The sequence below is a fragment of the Rattus norvegicus genome, chromosome 16, assembly GCF_036323735.1.
Source record: "Rattus norvegicus strain BN/NHsdMcwi chromosome 16, GRCr8, whole genome shotgun sequence".
NCBI classification, from domain to species: domain Eukaryota; kingdom Metazoa; phylum Chordata; class Mammalia; order Rodentia; family Muridae; genus Rattus; species Rattus norvegicus.
This window is the reverse complement of record NC_086034.1, coordinates 54,604,298-54,625,067: the sequence shown is the minus strand read 5'-3', so window position 1 is coordinate 54,625,067 and position 20,770 is coordinate 54,604,298. Positions and strand designations below refer to the sequence as shown.

Sequence of the window (20,770 nt, the reverse complement as noted above, 5' to 3'; positions counted from 1 at the left end):
CTGGACTCTGACCTCATAGGTAGCAATGAATATCCTAGTAAGAGCACCAGTGGAAGGGGAAGCCCTGGGTCCTGCTAAGACTGAACCCCCAGTGAACTAGACTGTGGGGGGGAGGGCGGCAATGGGGGGAGGGTTGGGAGGGTTGGGAGGGGAACACCCATAAGGAAGGGGAGGGGGGAGGGGGATGTTTGCCCGGAAACCGGGAAAGGGAATAACACTCGAAATGTATATAAGAAAAATAGGTCAGTGGTGGCACATACCTTTAATCCCAGCACTCAGGATATAGAATCAACAGGATATCTGTGAGTTCAAAGCCAGCCTGGTCTACAGAGCTAGTTCTAGGACAGCCAAAGATACACAAAGAAACCTTCTCTTCAAGGAAAAAACATTGAGATGAGGCCAAGCTGATATATATGATATATACATACATATATATATTTTATATATGGATATGAATAAATTGTAGCTGCCCCTCTGAGCTTTTATGTAATTTATTCAATCAATATAAATTCTAAGAAAAGAAGGTGTAGGTAAGGAACATAAAGATATGGACAAAATGAATGTATGGTAGGAAAGACAGTGTTATTTGAGTTTCTAACAGAAATCTTTTCATTGTTTTAATTTTTTATTTTTACTGTAAATAGTTTCAAATTCAAACTTCTATTTTCTAAGTTCTTCTATATGTCTTTTCAAAATCATAGACATAAATTTTCTCTTTCTCTCATGAAGATCTGTTAAGAACATCATTGCTTGACTGTCTAGATGAGGCTTGCTTTGTTTCAAAACAAATCTAGAAGTGTTATTGTAAGGTCAGAGCCTCATGATGCCTTGGCCCTAATTCCAGAAATATTGAATAAACTAGTACCTTCAAATAATGAATATCAGTAACATGTTTGGAAGTTAGACTGTATGGCATATAAATAGCTCTTAAAAATAGGTTAAAGAAAATAGAACTTTTTAATTTTATTCTTATTTTGTGTTAATTTTATATTTCCCATCAATCAAGTTAAAGTCAAGCTCACTTTTTTCTTTTCAAAGGTTTAAATGAAAATAAAATGAGATCATTTCTCCCTTTCCCCTTCTTCCTACAACCCCTCCCACTCTACCCTTGTTTTCTCAAATTTCTGGCCTCATCTTTTGTTCTTGTTGCATAGGTATGAATGAATAAATATATGAATATACCTGCCGAGTCTGCTCAGGGTTGCTTGTATGCATATGGTTTTGGTTTTATCTTGAAATTCATCACAATACTAGAACAGAAATGGAGTGTAGATCCATCCACAGTGTAGCTAAAACTGAAAAGCCTTCTAATGAAAAACACCAGTAGCATAGGACCAGTTATTCGTGACCTATTTCTGGGAAACGTCCATAATGAACAAGAATATAAAGGAGAGCATGGAGTAGTGGCTTCCTGGACTTGAGGACAGAGAGGCAGGTAGGGATAAGCCAGGGAGCCCAGTATCTGTTCTGATGAACATAATCATTTGCAGATAAAAACATTCTGAGAAGGAAGGCTATCATGAATGCTATCCAGCCACCATCTCTGAAGTCTACAAATTCTCTACCTGAAAGAGAACTGGTTCAGCTATAGTGATAAGGTGTCGTGGGTACATTTAGATACACTTTTTATTGTGTCTAAGGCCTCCTTTCAGGAGGTGGAACCTGTAAACAGCACTGCTAAAATGGCCAAGAACCTGAACGAAGGTAGGGATGGGCCTGAAGGAACAGCCTACTACTAGTATTCTCCTAAAGAAGCAGAGCAATAAAATTACTCCTAATGACATGATGTTGTTTCTGTAGCCCTTTGTGTTGCTCAGTCCTCATTAGAGAAACCACGTAGTAGGTGGGAATTAACACAGAGACCCACAAAGGGAAACTGTGCAGACCCTGAGAGACTTTGAGCACTCAGTACTAAGTAGAATGTCTTTCTCAAACCCTCTCCTCACTAGACTGTGGAAAACAAAGGTGGGGGTGGAAATATTATAAGAGTCAGAGATGGTAGATAACTCCAAAGAAAAGACATTTTCCAAACATAAGAGGACTGACTGTTGTGGTCCATGTACAGCCACCAAAACTAGATAAGATTGATGAAGCTAAGAAAGTGTATGCTGACAGAAGCCGGATATAGATGTCTCCTGAGAGACACAGTCAGACCATGTCAAATACAGAGGCGAATGCTAACAGCAAACCACTGAACTGAAAACAAGACCCCCGTTGGAGGAATTAGAGAAAGCATAGAAAGAGTTGAAGGTGCTTGAAACCCCTTAAGAACAACAATGCCAACCAACCAGAACTTCCAGGGACTAAACCACTATCCAAAGACTATACATGGACTGACTTAGGCTCCAACTGCATATGTAACAAAGGATGGCCTTGCTGGGCACCAATGGAAGGAGAAGCCCCTGGTCCTGACAAGGTTGGACCCCAAGTGTAGGGTATTGTCAGGGGGGCATTAAGGGGAGGTGGTTGGGGAGGGGAATACCTTTATAGAAGCAGAGGAGTGGGTGGTGGGTATGGAGGCAAAGTTTAGAGCAGAGACTGAAGGAACGCCCATTCAGAGCCTGCCCCACATGTGGCCCATACATATCCAGCCACCAAAACTAGATAAGATGGATGAAGCAAAAGAAGTGCAGGCTGACAGGAACCGGATATAGAAGAAGAGGAGGGGATGGGTTAGGGGGCTTACGTCTGAGAAACCGGAAAAGGGAATAACATTTGAAATGAAAATGAAAATATATCCAATAAAAGGAAAAAAAGAAAAAAAAAGAGGACCAGCTGTAACATGTATAAACTGACAGGGACTGTGACCTGCACAAGACCTGCACAAGTTCAAACCAGACAAAACCACAGCCCGGAGAAGAAAGGGATGAATACAAAATCCCACCCCCTACCAGAATCTACCTGCAACTGATACACTGCATGATATGCGATGTTATAAAATAACAGTAAAAACAAAGTAGTCCTGAAGAATAGTTAAAGAATAATTGCTCACATGGTAGACTGAGACTAGAACAGACTCTATGAGTCTCCCTTGATACAAAACGTTCGAGGTGATTTTTAATAGGTAAAAGTTCTCTAAGCTCTTAAATAATGTTAGACAAGGGGGTAAATGTATGAACAGGGAAAATACATTGCTCTATGGGTCACATGATTAACTAGGAAAAATAGTTCTTATGAAGGCTATGTGATAGAATGCTAGTTTAAAAAAGACCCAAAACAAGTAGAAACCAACACCCAAAATACCCTTTGAGCAACACTAAGGAATTACACATTTCCTTGTAAATGACAGGAAGCTATTAAAAATTTTAAAAGAAAATTGAAAAAATCTTTTTTATGTTTCACAAATAAAATTCAGAGAAGATTTATATGTCTGACCAAAGTTGTCCAGGAAATCTAGAAATTAATGAAACATTTACTGGTTTGGTTTTCCAGCAACTACTTTGCTTTTTTAGTTAATAAACAAAACCTTTCCATTTTCTGGGAAATATTCCTTTTAACATCATGGCCGTAGACGGAGCCAGTACACACTGGAAATATATGTGCCTGGTTACACAAAGGTCTTTGAATCAAGTCACTTCAGTTGTAGTAAACCATGGTAGTAGCAAAAGCCTCTGACCCTTCGTGGTTTAGTCGTTTTTCTTTCTGTAATTGGGACTAACAAATGAAAGCTCCTCTCTTTGGCATGGCTACAAACAACAATACCGAAATGGTGATGTTACCTCAAACACACTTGTGTCTTTTGGGTGAGCCTAATGGGGGATAATTGCTTAAGACAATCAGCGCAGATCAGTGGGTAAAATCAAGTACCCCACGAGTCTGATGACCACAGTTGAAATCCACAACACCCACAGAAAAAGCCAGAGGTAGCCATCTGTATCTGTAATTGCAGAGTTTCTGTAAGGAGATGCCAGGTGGATGTGGGAGGAGGATGTGGGGGAATCTCCCTGATGCTGCCTACCTCAAACAAGTAACAACTTACTCCCAAAAGTTGCAGGCGCCACACTGGCAGTACAGGCCACCTTGCATTTACACTTAAAAACACTGCAAATAAACACATATCAGAAACATAAAAACAGGAAAGGAAATTAACCAGAGAAAGAAAAGACGAGACTAAGAAACCAATAACATCCTGGTGGTATTCAAATCTGTGTCCTAGCAATCTGTAAGGACACGCCCTCATCCTTTATGCAGTTTGGTTGCAAGAGATATTCATCACCTCTTTGAGCTCAAGCCGACTAAAGACTAAAGTTACATTTCTCTCACTTGTAGCAGAACATTTCTAACCGGTATAGCTATCCAGTTTCAGCAGCCAAGAGGAGAAACTTGCTGCCCTTTTTGGTATATCTATAATTGTTAGCCATCTAAAAGTCATGGCTTTTGTAATGGAGCTCTGGGGGAAGGGGTGTTGAGACAGGATTTCTAAGTGTAACAGAGCCCTGGCTGCCCTATACTAGGCTGCCCATCAGCCTCTGCCTCCCAAGTACTGGGATTAAACATATATGCCATCATGCCTGACTTGGAATAAAATCTTTAATCCCAGTGCTCAGAAGGCAGAAGCAGGAGGATCTCTGTGAGTTCAAGGTCAGTCTGGTCTCTGTGGCGATTTCCAGGACAGCCAGAGCTACATAGTAAGACCCTGCCTTAAAACATATAAAGAAATAAATATTATAATTGAAAGGTAAAATCCATAGCCTTCGGTATCCCAGAAACTGAGGAAGTCAAAACTCTCGGTGTACAGCAGGAAAAGAAACACTAGGAGAAGAAATGAAAGTAATCCTTCTCTTAGTGAATTTGCATCATTCCCTGGCCATTAAATGACCTTATTATAAAGAAGCATGTTGATGTTTTAAGTCATTTGCAAGCAGCAACGTAGGGCACAGAGAGCAAAGATCTAGCGTATGGGCACCAACTCTCCTTGGATACACTTGGCCACAGCAACCAAATGACTATAGGCTGGACTATCCAAGAATTCTTCCACAGCAATCTCCTAGGAAAGAACTGGCAGCTAAGTTGGGTTTGTCTGGAAGACAAAATCTGCCTGCCAAACCTGTGTTAGGATAGTAATTACTCTGAGAAAATTCTTCTGTCTCCAGCTCTCTTTTATATAAAACTCCATCACAAGTTAAATATAGAAAGAAGACATCTCCCTCTCTGTCTCTGTCTGTCTGTCTGGTCTGTCTGTCTGGTCTGACTGTCTCTCCCCCACCTCTATCTATGTGTGTGTGTGTACATATTCATGCATGTGCCCTGTGCAAAGAGACTGGTGGTTGACACCTGCCTTTGGCAATCCCTCACCACTCTATTTTTCTACAAAGGGTGTCTCAATAAACCTGGTGCTTGCAGACTTAGTAAAACAGGCTGGCCAACAGTAGCAGCATCCTCTTGCTCTTATCCTCCCAGAATTAAGATTGCAGGCATGCACTGTTCTGCCCAGATTTTTACATGGGCTCTGAGGAACCCAAATGCCAGGCTTTATGCTTGTATAGCAAACATGTTACCTAGTGAACTCTCTCCATCCCCAGGAAATTTTATTCATGTATACCATGCTACCCCTCTGAACTACGAGTCACTTTGCCCCATGTATGTGCAGTTTAATCCTTTGCTGAAAACATTGGATGAATGGATTTCCTTCTGATGATAAAGCATCCCAGGCATCTAGGAGCAAATGGAACAGTTAGTTATTTTAGAAAGGCTTTTTCCCAGAGCCTCGGGAAGCACACCATGTGTTTGGGGATACTTCACCTTTTTCAGATGTCACACTGCCTATATTCAATTCACTAGCCCACAGAGAATTTCAAAGAAATCCTGAGGAGCTCCATTAAAGTATAATACATAAACGCAAAGATGACCAAAAAAGTTCATTTTACAAAAAAGTTCAGAAGGCTATGACATGTTTATTTCTATCTCTCTACACATTCCAGACCTAATATTAAAAGCTATACATAGTTTTTCTTTTATCTTAACAAATGCGTCAACAGCTATTTTGAAAATTTATGCTTTGAAATCTTTGCAGCAACTGTTTGAAGCCTGTCCTTTTATGAATTGTACAGACAGACACACATACATGCACACACACACACACATACAGACACACACACATTTCATTACACACTAAGAAGATCATGAAATGAATTTAATGCACACTCACAATTATAGCAAGTCAAAATACATATATACATATATACATATATAACATATATATGTATATATATATATATATGTTGCCTAGAAGCTAATAAGTTAGTTTACCAAAGTTTCATGGATTCTGTTGAAAGTCATGAAAGTCACAGGTCAGAGAAAAAGAACTACTGCTCAACAAAGAATGGCAGCCAGCATGCTCGTATCCTCTGGTTTTAGTTCTACAGCATAATTCCCAAAGGATAACTCAAAGAGATAAATATTCAGGGACACTTGCTTCTATAGCAAGATACGGGAAAGAAATCTTGAACCTGGGAAGCCCAGATATTTTATGCTTGGCAGTAAGCCTGTCTGTCATTTCTCTAAAGCAGTGGTTCTCATCCTAACGCTGGGACCCTTTAATACAGTTCTTCATGCTGTGGTGAACCTTAACCATAAAATAATTTTCATTGCTACTTCGTAATTGTGAGGATTTTTTACTGTTATGAATGATAATGTAACTATCTGATATACAGGGTATCTGATATGTGACCCCTTGTGAAAGGGTGGTTTGACCTCCCACAGGTTGAGAATTACTGTTCTAAAGAAATAATATTTTATCTTATTACTATGACTTAAGTAAAAATTACCATTTGCTCTGGAAAGTGACGCTATCTTCCAAAGAAATTTCCTATGAAACAAAACACTATGGGAAAAATTGCGCTGAACAAAAGCATTCTGCTTCTGTACCCCAAGCCATGAGGCGGTGCAGAGGCACAGGGAGGATCAACTGCTAACAGACACATGCGGGGAATTCTTGTTTGTAAGACAGTGTGGATGAGTTCTTAGAGAGCCAAACTCTGACTAAACTGATAGTCATCAATCTAGTTCATGAAAGATGTTGTCAGCAAGGATTTTCTAAGTATCTGATTGATTGATTACTCTCGTGCAACTGTCTCTGTATAAACTGGAAAAGTGGTGTATTTCAGAAGGAAGCACTTGGCATTTCAGTCCTCTTTCATTCCAGGTTAGTAAACATACCAAAAAGACTCAGGGGACCATCTTAAAGGAGCCCAATCCATTTAAACTCAGCCCCTTGAACACACTGTGGCAGAAATTATAGATCTCTTTATCTTTGTGACAAATGTGTTACCGATATTTAAATTAAAATGTTAAAATTAATCTGTGCGCCCTCCCCAAAAAAAAACTCGGCTTTCTTATAGATGAAAATATGCAGTTAACTAGGATAAATATCAAATGTTTAGGCTACAGAATAACAACTATTTACTCTTCCAAATCTATAACTAAGTAGTAGGTTACTGCTAACAAGAATATAATTTGGCACACATTGGGCTCTACTGTTTAATCAACAAACTGCAGTAACTCTGACTTCGTGCCCGTGGCCGGGTTGGGTTTGAAAAGCCATCACACATACCGTTGACTTACACAGGATCTCTGCTCTGGTTAGTTTGGGCAGTGAGCTCACTTCCATACCCATTTCCACCTCTGAATGGCTCTTGCTTCTCGCCCAGGGACCTGGAGCCCTGTATTCCCCAGTCGCTGCAGCTGTATTTCTTCTCGGTTGCCACTTTAACAAGAGGAATCTTTGGAAGCGTGCTCACAGATTTAATATAAATATTTTAAGTTCTATACCAACCGCGAATCCAGACTCTGTTTGATCTGAGACCTTTCCTGGTGTGCTACAGCAACTGGGAGTGAAAAATCTTAGTACATGTGTGCTCTCAGCTATATTAATAAAGGCTCCCATGTTGTCAATCCTTTAAAAATTCCACACGCTAGGAGAATACTTTGGTTTCTGTGCTCTTAAATTGTCTAATACTTTCTACACATAAGATGAAGGAGCTCTATGTTTTTATGGTACAATGGAACTATAGTACAATTAAAGTCTTCTGTGGAGACAAAGTCATGGTCCTACAGAGTAAACTGACATAAGCAAGCAAACAGGTACTCAAACGTTCTCTCCCTCCCCCCTCCCTCCCTTGTCTCTCTCTCTCTCTCTCTCTCTCTCTCTCTCTCTCTCTCTCTCTTCTTCCCTCCCCCCCCCCTCTCTCCTTCCCCTTGTTTGGGAAGGTACTGCATGCCCATGTTTTTCACTCACATTAATAAGCTTGTCATCACATCAACACACCCTATCTTAACAATTCCCTCACTCTTTAAACATTACCTATAAATCTTCAACTCGTCCAAATTGGCTCATTTCAAGTTACTCTTCTCAAGTTATTCTTCTGAATCAACACGTTGCTGCCAGCCTCACACAGGAATTAAAAAAAAACAAAAAACAAAAAAAACCCAAAAAACAGGAAGCCATCCATCCATGCTTCAGAGAGAGAACGACAAAATGGCATTTTACACATTTCCAAAGGCACACGCAGCATGTAGGCTACCGACCACACTTGCTTTTATATGCTGCACCATGCTTGTCTGGGAGACAGAAAAAACAGGGAAGGCAGAACTGAAGGAGCCCAGTGAACTCCGAGCTGGTTGGTATTTTCCCTCAGTGCAGAGTCATAGTTACTTTAAAAAAAAAACAAAAAACAAAAAACAAAACTCACGATATGGATTAGAGTGGTCGCCTCAAGTAATTAGGCAATTAAGACACGAGTACACTTCTGAGTTCAAAATCTTTATGGAAATTCTTTTCAATTAAGAGTCATGTATAATAAGCCGCATTTTAACTTTTAAAAAAATTCAATGAGTGTTTATTTCATTTCCTGTAACCTTCAGAGACTCGACTGAACTATTAGACTACAAATTTTATTTTGCTTCTATTAAAATTATAGTTGGCATGGAAATGCCCTAGGAAATTTTATGATGGAGTTTGAAAATTTGAATTATCTCAGGAGGACATGTTCTAGTTGACTCCACGCATTTACTAAAAGAAATACTAAGCAGCAGCTGAGCCTCCCTTCTTGTCGCTGTTTTCTGTGAGTTAAGCGTATGTGACCTGACAGTAGCTTTATCCAAACAATTGAAATTAATTGTCTTGCTGTGAATATTCTTCAAGACACTAAAGTGGTGTTGCCTGCACAACGAGCTTGTTTCCTTCCTAATATAACTACTTTTAAAACTCTCATTATGGTTTTCAAGACTGCCTTTCAGATCATCTTGCATTGCCACCTGTAGCCACAGTCATCCGGAATAGGGAGGGAGTTTGTTTATTCAAGAGCCAAACCTGTGATTCGATGACTCTTACCTCATGAACCAGGAAGCATTCCAACTTACCATTGTTCCTGTGCCTGCCTGTGTTACCTCTGGAATCTTGTCAGCAGCCAAAGAACACAGTACAGGGCAAAGAATATGCACACGTGCATATTTTTAGAAGGGGAGAAAAAGGAAAGGAAGTCCAGAAAGAAGGGAGAGCGGAAGAAAAATGACGAACTAGGGGACAATTGGCTTCCAGATATTTATTAACTACATTAGGCATTTCCTAAGTTTAATATGAGTTTATATGTACTTAAATAACCATTATAGAAAGATTCCAATGGGCACATTTTGATTAGTGAGATTATCTTCTTACATACAGATCACTTTCCCTTTCAAAAGAAGGTGATAAGAAAGTGTAGATATTTTTCTAGGGAATAAATTGTTAATAAAACTTTTTTCTTCTCCCTTTAGCTTTACTTTTCTTATTTATTTATTTATTTATTTATTTATTTATTTATTTATTTATTTATTTATTCATTTATTCATTCCTTCATTCATTCATGTAGTTAGTTAGTTAGTTTGCTTGCTTGCCTGCCTGAGACAGGGTCTTACTATGGAGCCAAGGCTAGCCTAGAATCCTTTGTGTAGATCATGTTAACCTCAACTCACAACGATCTGCCCCCTGTATGTGAATGTTAGCATTACAGGCATGTAGTGCCATGACAAGGCACCATGCCAGGTGTCAAATGTCCAACGCTGTGCATCATTTCATCATGGGGGAGCCATCTGAAGAGCAACTCGCTGACTGACGGGATTGTCTGGACATCTCAGAATATGCTAAACTAAAATAGCTGAGATGTACTTAGGCAATACATCCTTAGAAATAAATTTGCATATGATCTGCCAATGGTGAAAATGCTGGTATGCAGTGCCTGGGTGTGTCCTGACACATTCACTTTCCAAAAGTGTGTGTGTGTGTGTGTGTGTGTGTGATGTGTGTTTTACCCAAATATAAAACTGTCCCACAACTTTCTACAAATTATCTTGTACTTTTTATTATCGAGATCAAATTCTGCAAGATTTGTGAACTATACAAGGAACCACCTCCATTTTTTACTCCTAAAATTTGGAGCCATTAAATTAAGGACTGTTTTCATCTTCCTCCTACTTTTGAGGGGTTTCTACGCTTATCTTGTAGTGTTAGCTTAGGAAATGAAATCTCCTACTTACTATCAAAATAGAGGCCTCCCCAGCTCCAATCCCTAGTTCTCTCAGGTTGTCCGTGTTTAAATATTAACTCAATCACTGATCTCTTCAACTGTCAGATCAATGTCATGAGCCAAAACAGGACTATTCCTAAAACTGACATCTAACTGTTTCTCTTTTTGTTTAGTCATCAGATTTTAACTTGATTGCATGCCTCCTTTCCCTTCACTTCTTTTAAACCTCTCCCAAATAGCTCTCTCTCCCCACACTCCTTCAACTTAATGGCCTTTTTATTTGCTAGTTGTGATTACATACACATATGTATTTTTATATGCAATGTATTCCTAAATATAACCTGTCCAGTCCCTATAATGTCATGTGTATGTATGTCTTCAGGGATGACCATTTGGTATTGGTCAGTCAGTTGCTCTGTTTTTCCTCAGAGAAGATCACCTCTCCCTCTTCCAACTTTACTCAGTTGCCTATATGTTTTTGTGTACAGTTGAGTCCTCATGGACTTTCCCCTTGATTTTGAATATCCATTAGTGTTGCTCTTATTCAGCTCACATTAAACCATATGTTTTCATTTTCATTTTACAGTTTGGATCATTCACACCCATGTCTCCAGTAAGATGAGTCTATACTGATTCTTGACTTCCTTTATCCTTCTCTGCATGAGAAGCCACCTACCTTGTCCTCTAAATTCTTCTGGTACCTGAAGTTCCTTTCTAAAGAACAGGAATCCCAGACTGACAGCCACGTAAACTGTGAAAAAGCCATGAGCTCATTCCATGTGTTTTAAAGTTCCTCAATGAAATCTCTAGAAGAAGCAACGTGCTTTTCAAAACAAAAGCCCAAGAAAGAATGACATCAGCAAGACCCGAGACCTTTCCAACACCCAAGCCTTGATAGAAGCATCAAGTCAATTTGAACAGCTATCATCAAATGGAAAACGCCTTCATAAGAATGAAGAAATTCATCTGACAGTTTACTTAGCCCGTGAGTGGAGCATAAAAATAATATAGCACGGTCGGGGAGCTAAATCAGTGATGAGGAGCACATACTGTTCTTGCACAGGATCCACCCTCATGTCCCCAAAGCTCACACAGTCCCAAGCCCCATGTCACACAGCTCACAACCACCTGATACTCAAGCTCCAAAAATTCTGTCTTAGGGTTTTGCTGCTGTGTACAGACACCACAACCAAGGCAACTCTTCTAAGAACAACACTTAATTGGAGCTGGCTTACAGGTTCACAGGTTCAGTCCATTATCGTCAAGGCAAGAGCATGCATGGCAGCATCCGGGGCAGGCATGGTGCAGGGTGAGCGGAGAATTCTACATCTTCATCTGAAGGCTGTTAGAAGTAGACTGGCTCTCATGTGGTTAGGAGGAAGACCTAATCGCCCACCTCCGCAGTGACACACCTACTCCAACAAGGTCACACCTCCTACTATTGCCACTCCCTGGGCTAAGCATATTCAAACCACCACAGGCCCTAACACCTATATCTTCTTCAAGGGACCTGCACTCATATGCACACACTGACAAACACATGGAGACGCCCCATTTAAAAAAGGAAGAAATATAATATTTTTAAATAATAAAGGAATGGGTTTTTAAAAGGGTAGGAAATCTAGCTTCACATTTTCTTCATCCTCTCTACCAAACCTATGAAAAATTGATTGTGAAAATATTCCTTTGTAAATAAGGGTCTAAGGTGCTATGATCATATAGTGGTTAGTAAATAAGGATCTGCTACAAGTACTTCAGCTCCAAGCTCATTGTAGAGATCCTGGCACCATACCAGTTATGTCCTTATGACCATGGTCCAGCTTACAGAAAGTAGTCTTGAGGAACATTATAGATCAACTGGAGCCAGTAGGCAGGCACAAGACTCCATCCAATAGCAGCAGAGCTTAATCACTTCAAGAACACACAAAACTTCTCCCAGGATAGATCTATCATATTTCAGGGCACAAAGCAAGGCTGAGCAATTTAAAAATATTTTAAAAATTACATCGACTATCTATTTCAACCACAATGGTTTGGAACTATAAATTGATAAGAGTAAATCTGGAGATATTAAAAAGAAAAATATGAAAGTATGAAATAATGACCCAGAAGCAACTATGAGAGAAAGAAAAGTTAAAAGAATAAAGGAAAAGGAGAAAGGGAAAATTAATATATAACATATGACAATGTGCAGAATATAGAAAAAATAACTCCAGGAAAGCTTTGTCTTTCTGCATCTGAGATATCCGAGAAACCACTAAGGTTAGACTGCAAAGGAATGGAGAGGAACATACAAAGCTCAAATTCAGTAAGAGGAAAGACAGATACGTGTGTTGGGGAGTGAAATGCAGACCAGGAATGCAGCAGAAAATAACAAAACCAAGTGTTCACATTGTGAAGAAAGAAATAATAACTTAAAAGACCATTTTCTAGACTAGAAGAGAGAGGAAGGATATGGGGAGTGAAATCGCAGGAGGAATTACAGCAAAGGAGAGTACAGAGGAGGAACCAAGCCGGATAATGTAGAACAGAAACTGTTCTTCAAGAGACATGCAATGTTTCAAAACAGAATTTAAAAAAAAAATAGAAGGCCTGAGCAGACCCAAAGGATGTTGAATTAGTAGTGAAAAACTTCTCATCAGTGAACAGCTCAGCTCAGGACTTGATGGCCTCACTCCCTAATTCCACAAAACATTCATTTAAAAAAAAAATCAATCCTTGTCACCATTTCAAAAGAAAACACTTAAAATGGAAGAACACTTCCAATTTAGGTTTTTCCACACTAGCATTGTTCGGATTGTAAAACCAGAGATGGATGCTCTAAGAAAAGAAAATGACTGCACAATATCCATTATAAGCAGAAACATAAAATTTCTAAAATGGAATAGCAAACTGAATCCAGCCACACATTAAAAGAATCACTTTATAATAGGGGAGGGCTTATACTAGACATGCAACAATGTTTCAACATACATAGACCAATAAATGATATTACAGATTAGCAGAATGTAGACAGTCCTGTAAACATTTCAACAGATTCAGGAAAAGCATATGAGGAAATTATCTCATTCATACACACACACACACACACACACACACACACACACACACACACATATGTATATATGTATATATATATACATATATATGTATATATTCAGCAAATTATGTATAGAAGAATGTATAACATGAGAAAGGTCATGTGAAACACCACAGTTAACATCAAACACAGTAAACGGTGAAACTCATTTCCTCTAAGTTCAGGAACAAAACACCTCCTTACTCAACATAGTACTTGAAGTTCTGTCTAGAAAAATTGAAAACGAGAAAGCCATAATCGTCATACAAATCCATACATTGTTTCTGTTTCCCGATTCTATAAGCTTGCATTTACAATGCTTATCTTAGTTCAGGTTATTATTGCTATGATGAACATCATGACTAAAAACAATTTGAGGACAAAAGTTCTATTAAGCTTACAATACCCCTAATCACAGTCTTTTGAACCCAAGGTAAGAACTCAAACTAGGTGTGATCCTGGAGGCAGGAGCTGACGGGTTAGGGTTAGGGTTAGGGTTGGGGTTAGTGGGGTGTTGCTTACTGGCTTCTTCCCCATTCCTTGCTCAACCTGCTTTCTTAAAAACCTAGGTCCAGCAGCCTAGGATGGTATCAATGACAATGGGCTAGGCCCTCCCATGTAGTTTACTAAAATTTTTTGCTAAGTTACTTATTCCTTTATATCCCTTGTCCTCTCTTCCCTGTCTTTCCCTATCATCTCCCTTCCTACCCCATAGACCCCTCGTCCACTTCTCCTCAGAGAAGGGGAGGCCTCCCATGGACATCAACCAGCACCTGTTTATCAAGGTACAGGAACACTAAGTTCCTCTTCCACTGAGGCTAGACAAGGTAGCCCAGTTAGGGGAAAGATATCCAGAAGCAGGCAATGTGCTCAGAGACAGCCCTGCTCCTGCTTTAGGAGTCCCACACGTAGGCACAGCTGCACAGCTGCTGCATATGTGCAGAGGGCCTGGGTCCAACCTACTTATGATCTCTGGTTGGCAGTTCAGTCTGCATGAACCCCCATAGGCCGAGGTTAGTTGATTCTGAAGGTTTTCTTGTGGTGTCTTTGATCCCTCTGGCTTTGTCAATTCTTTCTCTCCCTCTTTCACTGGTTTCCCCAAGCTCCACTCAATATTTGCTGAGGGTCTCTCCATCAGCTTACAACAGTTGCTTGGTAAAGTTCTTCTGCTGACATTTATGCTAGGCTCCTGCTCTGTAAGTACAGCAGAATATCAACGGTGTCAGGGATGAGGTACCTCTCACAGCATGGGTCTTACACTGGGCCAGCCATGGATTGGCCCTTTCCTCAAATTCTGCTCCATTCTCCATAACTGCATATCTTTTTGGCAGGACAAATTGTGGGTTTAAGGATTTGTGGTTGAGTTGCCCCAATCTCTCCATTGGAAGTCTTGCCTGGTTATAGGAAATGGGCAGTTCAGGCTCCATATTCCCCATTGCTATGAGTCTAGGTAGAGTTACTCTCATAGATTCCTGGTAGTTTCCACTGTCCTAGAGAAGCACTCCCCTGAAATCTAGCTGTCTCTCTCACTATTCTCTTCCTCTGCCTTAGCAGCACCTCATCCTTCCTTTCCCAACCCTATTCTTTCCCCATCTAGTCCCCTCCTTCCATCCATGCTTCACCCCCATATCTAATCTATTTCCCCTTCTCAGTGAGATTCAAGCATGCCCCATAGGGTTCTTGTTACTTAGCTTCTTCAGGTTTGTGTTTTGTGGCATAGTTATCTTGTACTTTATGACTAATATCCACACGTAAGTGAGTAAATACCAAGTTTCTCTTTCAAGATCTCAATTACCTCACTCAGGATAATCATTTCCAGGTCCATCTGTTTATCTGCAAATTTTATGAGGCAAAAAAAAATAATCTAGAGTAGTAGTTTTTAACCTATGGGTTGTGACCTATTTGGAGGTAGCGTATATAAATCAATATTCTATATATCAAATATTTACATTATGATTCATAGCAGTAGCAAAATTACAGTTATGAAATAATTTTATGGTTTGGGGTCACCACAACATGAGGAACTCTATTAAAGGGTTGCAGCATTAGGAAGGTTGAGAACTGCTACTCTATAAGATTGCCTACAGCCCAATCTTATGGAGGTAATTCTTCAATTGTGGTTCCCTTCTCTCATATGGCTATATTCTATGTCAAGTGAACATAAAAGTACCAAACACAATATCTTAGAATTCTTCCTGCAAAACAGGCAAAACAAATAAAAAATTTAGCAAAATCGAGAGACTATATTCAGCATCAGTAACATGTCTACATAGTAACAGTAGCTATTGTCCCACAAAGCTAAAAAGACAAAAACAACAACAACACCAACAACAAAAACCCACTTCATTTAAGTAGCACCAAGCACCAAAGAGATAAAAACACCTAGGAATAAACTTAACAAATGAGAGGAAGGATCTAAACATGAGACTGTAAAATAGCAGTATAAAGTAACAAAGATTTATTGTTAAATACATGCTGAAAATGATGATGAACTGTTTCCATACAATTCTCACCAAAATCCCAATACCATTTTTCATAGAAATGGAGAGAAATCTAAAAATTTATATGAAAGTACAAAAAGCTACAAATATCCACAACCATCTAGAGCCAGAAGACCAGAGCTAAAGCCATCACACTTTCTTATATAAAAAATATACTCTAAAGCTATAATAAACAAAGCATCATGGAAATGGGGTAAATTTAGATATATAGGTCAACAGAGTAGAATGGAGACCAAGAAGTAAATAAACCCATTGGCAGTCAATTGAACTTTAATAGTGACATTGAGAACATTGATAAAAAAATTATACAATACTCACAATATGTTGAGAAAAATGAGTACTCATATTCAAAAGAACGAAACTCTATTTTTGTTTCAAATTAAATGCAAAATTAACTAAAATGAATTTTAAAATGTAAACTAGAAAACTAGAAACTATAAAACCACCAGAAGAAAAATGTACAGAAAAACAACCCTTTTCCCTTTTGCTTATATTAATTGCATATAGTACTGAATTATTTAAGGACATGTACATATAAGTATTTAATATACTTCCAGCCTATTCTTCCTATTCTCCTCTACACTCCCCTTTCTTACCCACCCCCTTATTATTAACCTCTGGTGTCATAGACAGTTTCATATCCACATTCATGTTGTATATAAATGCATGATTTATGTATTGGCATAAATCTAGCAACAGGGCATGGAGAGATGGCTCAGCAGTAAAGAGCACTTGCTGCTCTTCCAGGGGACCTGGGTTCAACTCACGGCATCCACATAGCAGCTCATAACTACATGTAAATGCAGGTACAAAGCATTGAACACCCTCCTCTGACCTCCATGTGCATTAAGCATAAACATACATGCAGACAAAAGATGCATACATATAAAATGATAGTAATAAAATACAGGAACAGCTAATGTTAGAAAATGAGTCATAGCTGCCTCTCTGTGATTGACTTGCGTGTTTAATATGACTGTCTGTAGCTGCACCTGTTCTCCTGGAAATGTCCCAGCTTCACTCTTCAGAGCTGAACAAATTACATTGAGTGTATAGCATATTTTCTTCTTTCAGTTCTTTGTTGATATGTGAGTTTCATTACTTTACTATTATGAATAATGTGGTAATACACACACATATATACAGATACCTTTGTGATATATTGCAGCCTGGGGTCCTCTGTTGACATAACCAAGGGTAATATAACTGAGTCACATGGTAGATATGTTTTTGGGGTGGGTTGGTTTTTGGTTATCTGGTTGCTTATTTGTTTGTTTGAAGAATCTCTGTACTGCTAGTTTATGCTCTCATTGGCAGGGTATAAAGAATTCTTCCACATTATCACCAGCATTTACTGCTATGCATTTTCTTAATGATGGCCGAGGTCATTGTAACTGAGTTTCTCTGGGTTCTTTAATGTTTGGGCTTCATGGTATAGTCTACACAGTAATCCATTGTCCAGTGTATGGGTAGCAAAGAAAGTCTTGAATTTTGTAAGTTGCCTCTTCACTTGATTAAATAGTTCCTTTGACTCTGTAGAAGGGGCCTAGTTTTCTGATGTATCATTGGTAAATTGTTGATATTATTTTCTGAGATACTGAATCCCATTGAGAAACTCTTTGCCTGTGTATCTATTATGATACATTTTCCTGTTTTTTTTCTAACAGTTTCAGAGTTTCATATCTAATGTTGAAAAACTTTATCTTTGTATACATTTGTACACCATAAACAATTGACATCTAGTTTCATTATTCTTTATGTGAATATCGAGGTCAGGAAAATAATCTTGACATTGACTGGGCAATAATTTTTTTGGAAGACATCAAAAGTGTATGTAACAAAAACATTCAAATAGGATTTAAATAAACTAAAACCATTTACACAGAAGGAGTAAAGGTCAGCAAAGGAAAAAGAAGACATGGTGAATGGAAAGAAATGTTTGAAACTAATTCATATGATAGCATATCAATACCTAAACATGAAAGGGACTTAAGCAGGTCTAAAGCAGAAAAATAAATAACCTGATTATAAAATGGACAAAGGAACTGAATAGACATCTCTCTAAAAAATGACATAAATGAGTAAAGGTATATGAAGAAATTCTTGTCAGTAGAAATTATCAAGAAACTAAACATTAAAATTCAGTAAGACATTTCTTCATATGTAGTAGACTTATTATCTCTCACTATATAGGCTGTGGACACATTAATTAGCTTAAGTTGTAATAATTTAATAATGTACATATGTACTAAATACTACATTGTAAATCTTAATTTTGTGTACCTCAAATAATTTTTAAGAACGTACACCTCTGTAAATCTAGGTAAAAATCTCATTTATAGAAGCATCCAAAATAAAGTAAATGACGTATACAAAGATATATTTAATGGATATATTTTCTGAAAACAAAATATATTCAATTGTGTTCAATTAATGATTAGAAACTAGAAACAATATAGGTATCAGAAGAAAGAATAAATACACCAAACCCAGACGCTATTGCTAATGCCAAGAAGTGCTTACTGAACGCGGGTATAGTGGTCTCTAAGAGATTCTGCCAGTGTCTGACCAATACAGATGTGGATGTACACAGGCAAACATCAGACTGAGCTTGGGGACCCTAATGGAGAAGTTAGGGCAAGGACTGTAGGAGCTGAAGGGGTTTGCAACCCAATAGGAAGAACAACAATATCAACCAATCAGACCCTCCAAAACTCTCAGAGACTAAACCACCAAGTACATATGGGGGGACCCATGACTCCAGCATACTCCATGACAGTAGCAGAGGATGGCCTTATCTGCCATAACAAGAGGGTAGGCCCTTGGTCCTATAGAGGCTCAATGAACCAGGTTAGGGGAATGCTATGGTAGTGAGGCAAGAGTGGGTGGGCAGGTGGGAGAGCACCCTCATAGAGACAGGGGTTGGGAAGGGGATAGGGCGTTAATGGAGGGGAAACTGGGAAAAGGGATAACATTTGAAATATCAATAAATAAAATAAACAATAAAAAATGAAAAAAAGTATAAACAAGCCATGATCGATTCCCGCTTGTACCTTTAGCTCCCAGGATTTTCCTAGCCATTCCTTCATAGCATATGTGTTCCACTATCACATTTTATTATATTTTCCACTTGGGTTGAAAGAGCATAGGTTCCCTGAAACTTCATTGTTCTGTAAGCTAATTAAAGGGTAATTTTAAAGGAAATTGAGCAATGGTATCTTACATGGATACATGAAACTGTTCTCAGGGGCATGAATTGTTAATTTTTTTTTTCAGTGTCAGAAAGGTTTTTTTTCCCATGAGTTTCTGGTCGGTGGGATCTTAGAAGTGCTCAGAAGAAAGCCAGCTGTTGCTACCAGTGTTGTTTACCTATCATTACTAGCTAGAGAGACCTTGTTGTTAAGGATGTCACCCACTTAGGTCACAGGGCACAAAGAAATCAATCCTGAACTGACCAGGAAATTCACTGCCACTGTCTTAATTGAGGTTTCAAACAACATGGCCAAAAAAAAATTGGGGGAAAATGGGGGTTTATCTTGCTTGCACTTCCACACTGCTGTTCATTATTGAAGGAATTTAGGAGAAGGACTCAAACGAAGCAGGATCCGGGAGACAAGATATGCTGCCGAAGCCATGGTGGGGTGCTGCTTACTGGCTTACATCCCAGTCTGTTTACTTTTTCTCTTTTTCTTTTTTCGATTTTAAAGTGGGGGATAAGAATTACCCATTTATTGTTACTGAGGGGCTCCATAGTCTTTGGACAGAATCATTATCAAGGAAAAGTTTATCTAGTAAAGTTTTAGGTGGCCTGTAACTTCATCAATTAGTTCTACTGGTCCTGGCCCAATTCCCAGGACAGTTCGAGAGCCTGGCTCAATCTGAGTACGTCCGGCATCTTGGATTAAATTTACAGTCAATCCCAAGGCTTTTGCATGGGTGAGTAATTGAATGAAGGTATCTTCATCTGGAGCTTTGACCACCACTTTGGGCTGGCCACAGTACTCCCACTCTTTGAGCACCTGAGGGTTTCTCTTTGAGTCTGCTTGCAGGCAGAAACCGCAGCATGCGAACACTGGGCAGCGACCTTCCCTTTCCCCATCTTTAAGTCAGTTCGAACCACAAGAATCATTTTGTATTCCCCACTCTCTCCAAGATGCTTGCTTCGTTCGGTTCCTGTCTCTGTGTCTTGGTTTGCCTCACTTGTTGAGTCCTTGGGGGAGATTCCAAGGCGGCTCCGGAGGCCCCAGCCCAGGCACATGCCACAAGCAACTCCAGCAGCCAAGCTGAGTGTACCAGGATGAATCAAATACTCCATAGTCAAGAACTTGGAAAGCATCTGAAGCACTTCTCACCTCATAGTTCTCCACTCCCATACAAAGTCAGTCTGTTTTCTTATAGAACCCAAGTATACCAGCCAAGGGATGGCACCGACCAATGGGCTGGACCTACAGTTGCAGAGAAAATATCAACCACAATGGCCTGAGCCCTCTCTCGTTGGTCACTAGTTAAGAAAACACCTTATAGCTCGCTCTTACATTGACATCTTTTCAATGAGGTTCCCCTCCTTTCAGATATCTCTAGTTCACCAATCAAATTGACATAAGACTAGCCAGCACGGCTCCTAGCTTCCACAGTGTTGCTACGTTTTATGAATGGTGCTAGGGAAGAAGATAAATTAATGGTCTTAT

General features: G+C 39.2%; 1 pseudogene; it reads right to left on the bottom strand.

The window, feature by feature from the left end:
• Nucleotides 1–19,797: 19,797 nt before the first annotated feature.
• Nucleotides 19,798–20,419, bottom strand: Ptrh2-ps1 (peptidyl-tRNA hydrolase 2, pseudogene 1; annotated as a pseudogene).
• Nucleotides 20,420–20,770: the final 351 nt, after the last annotated feature.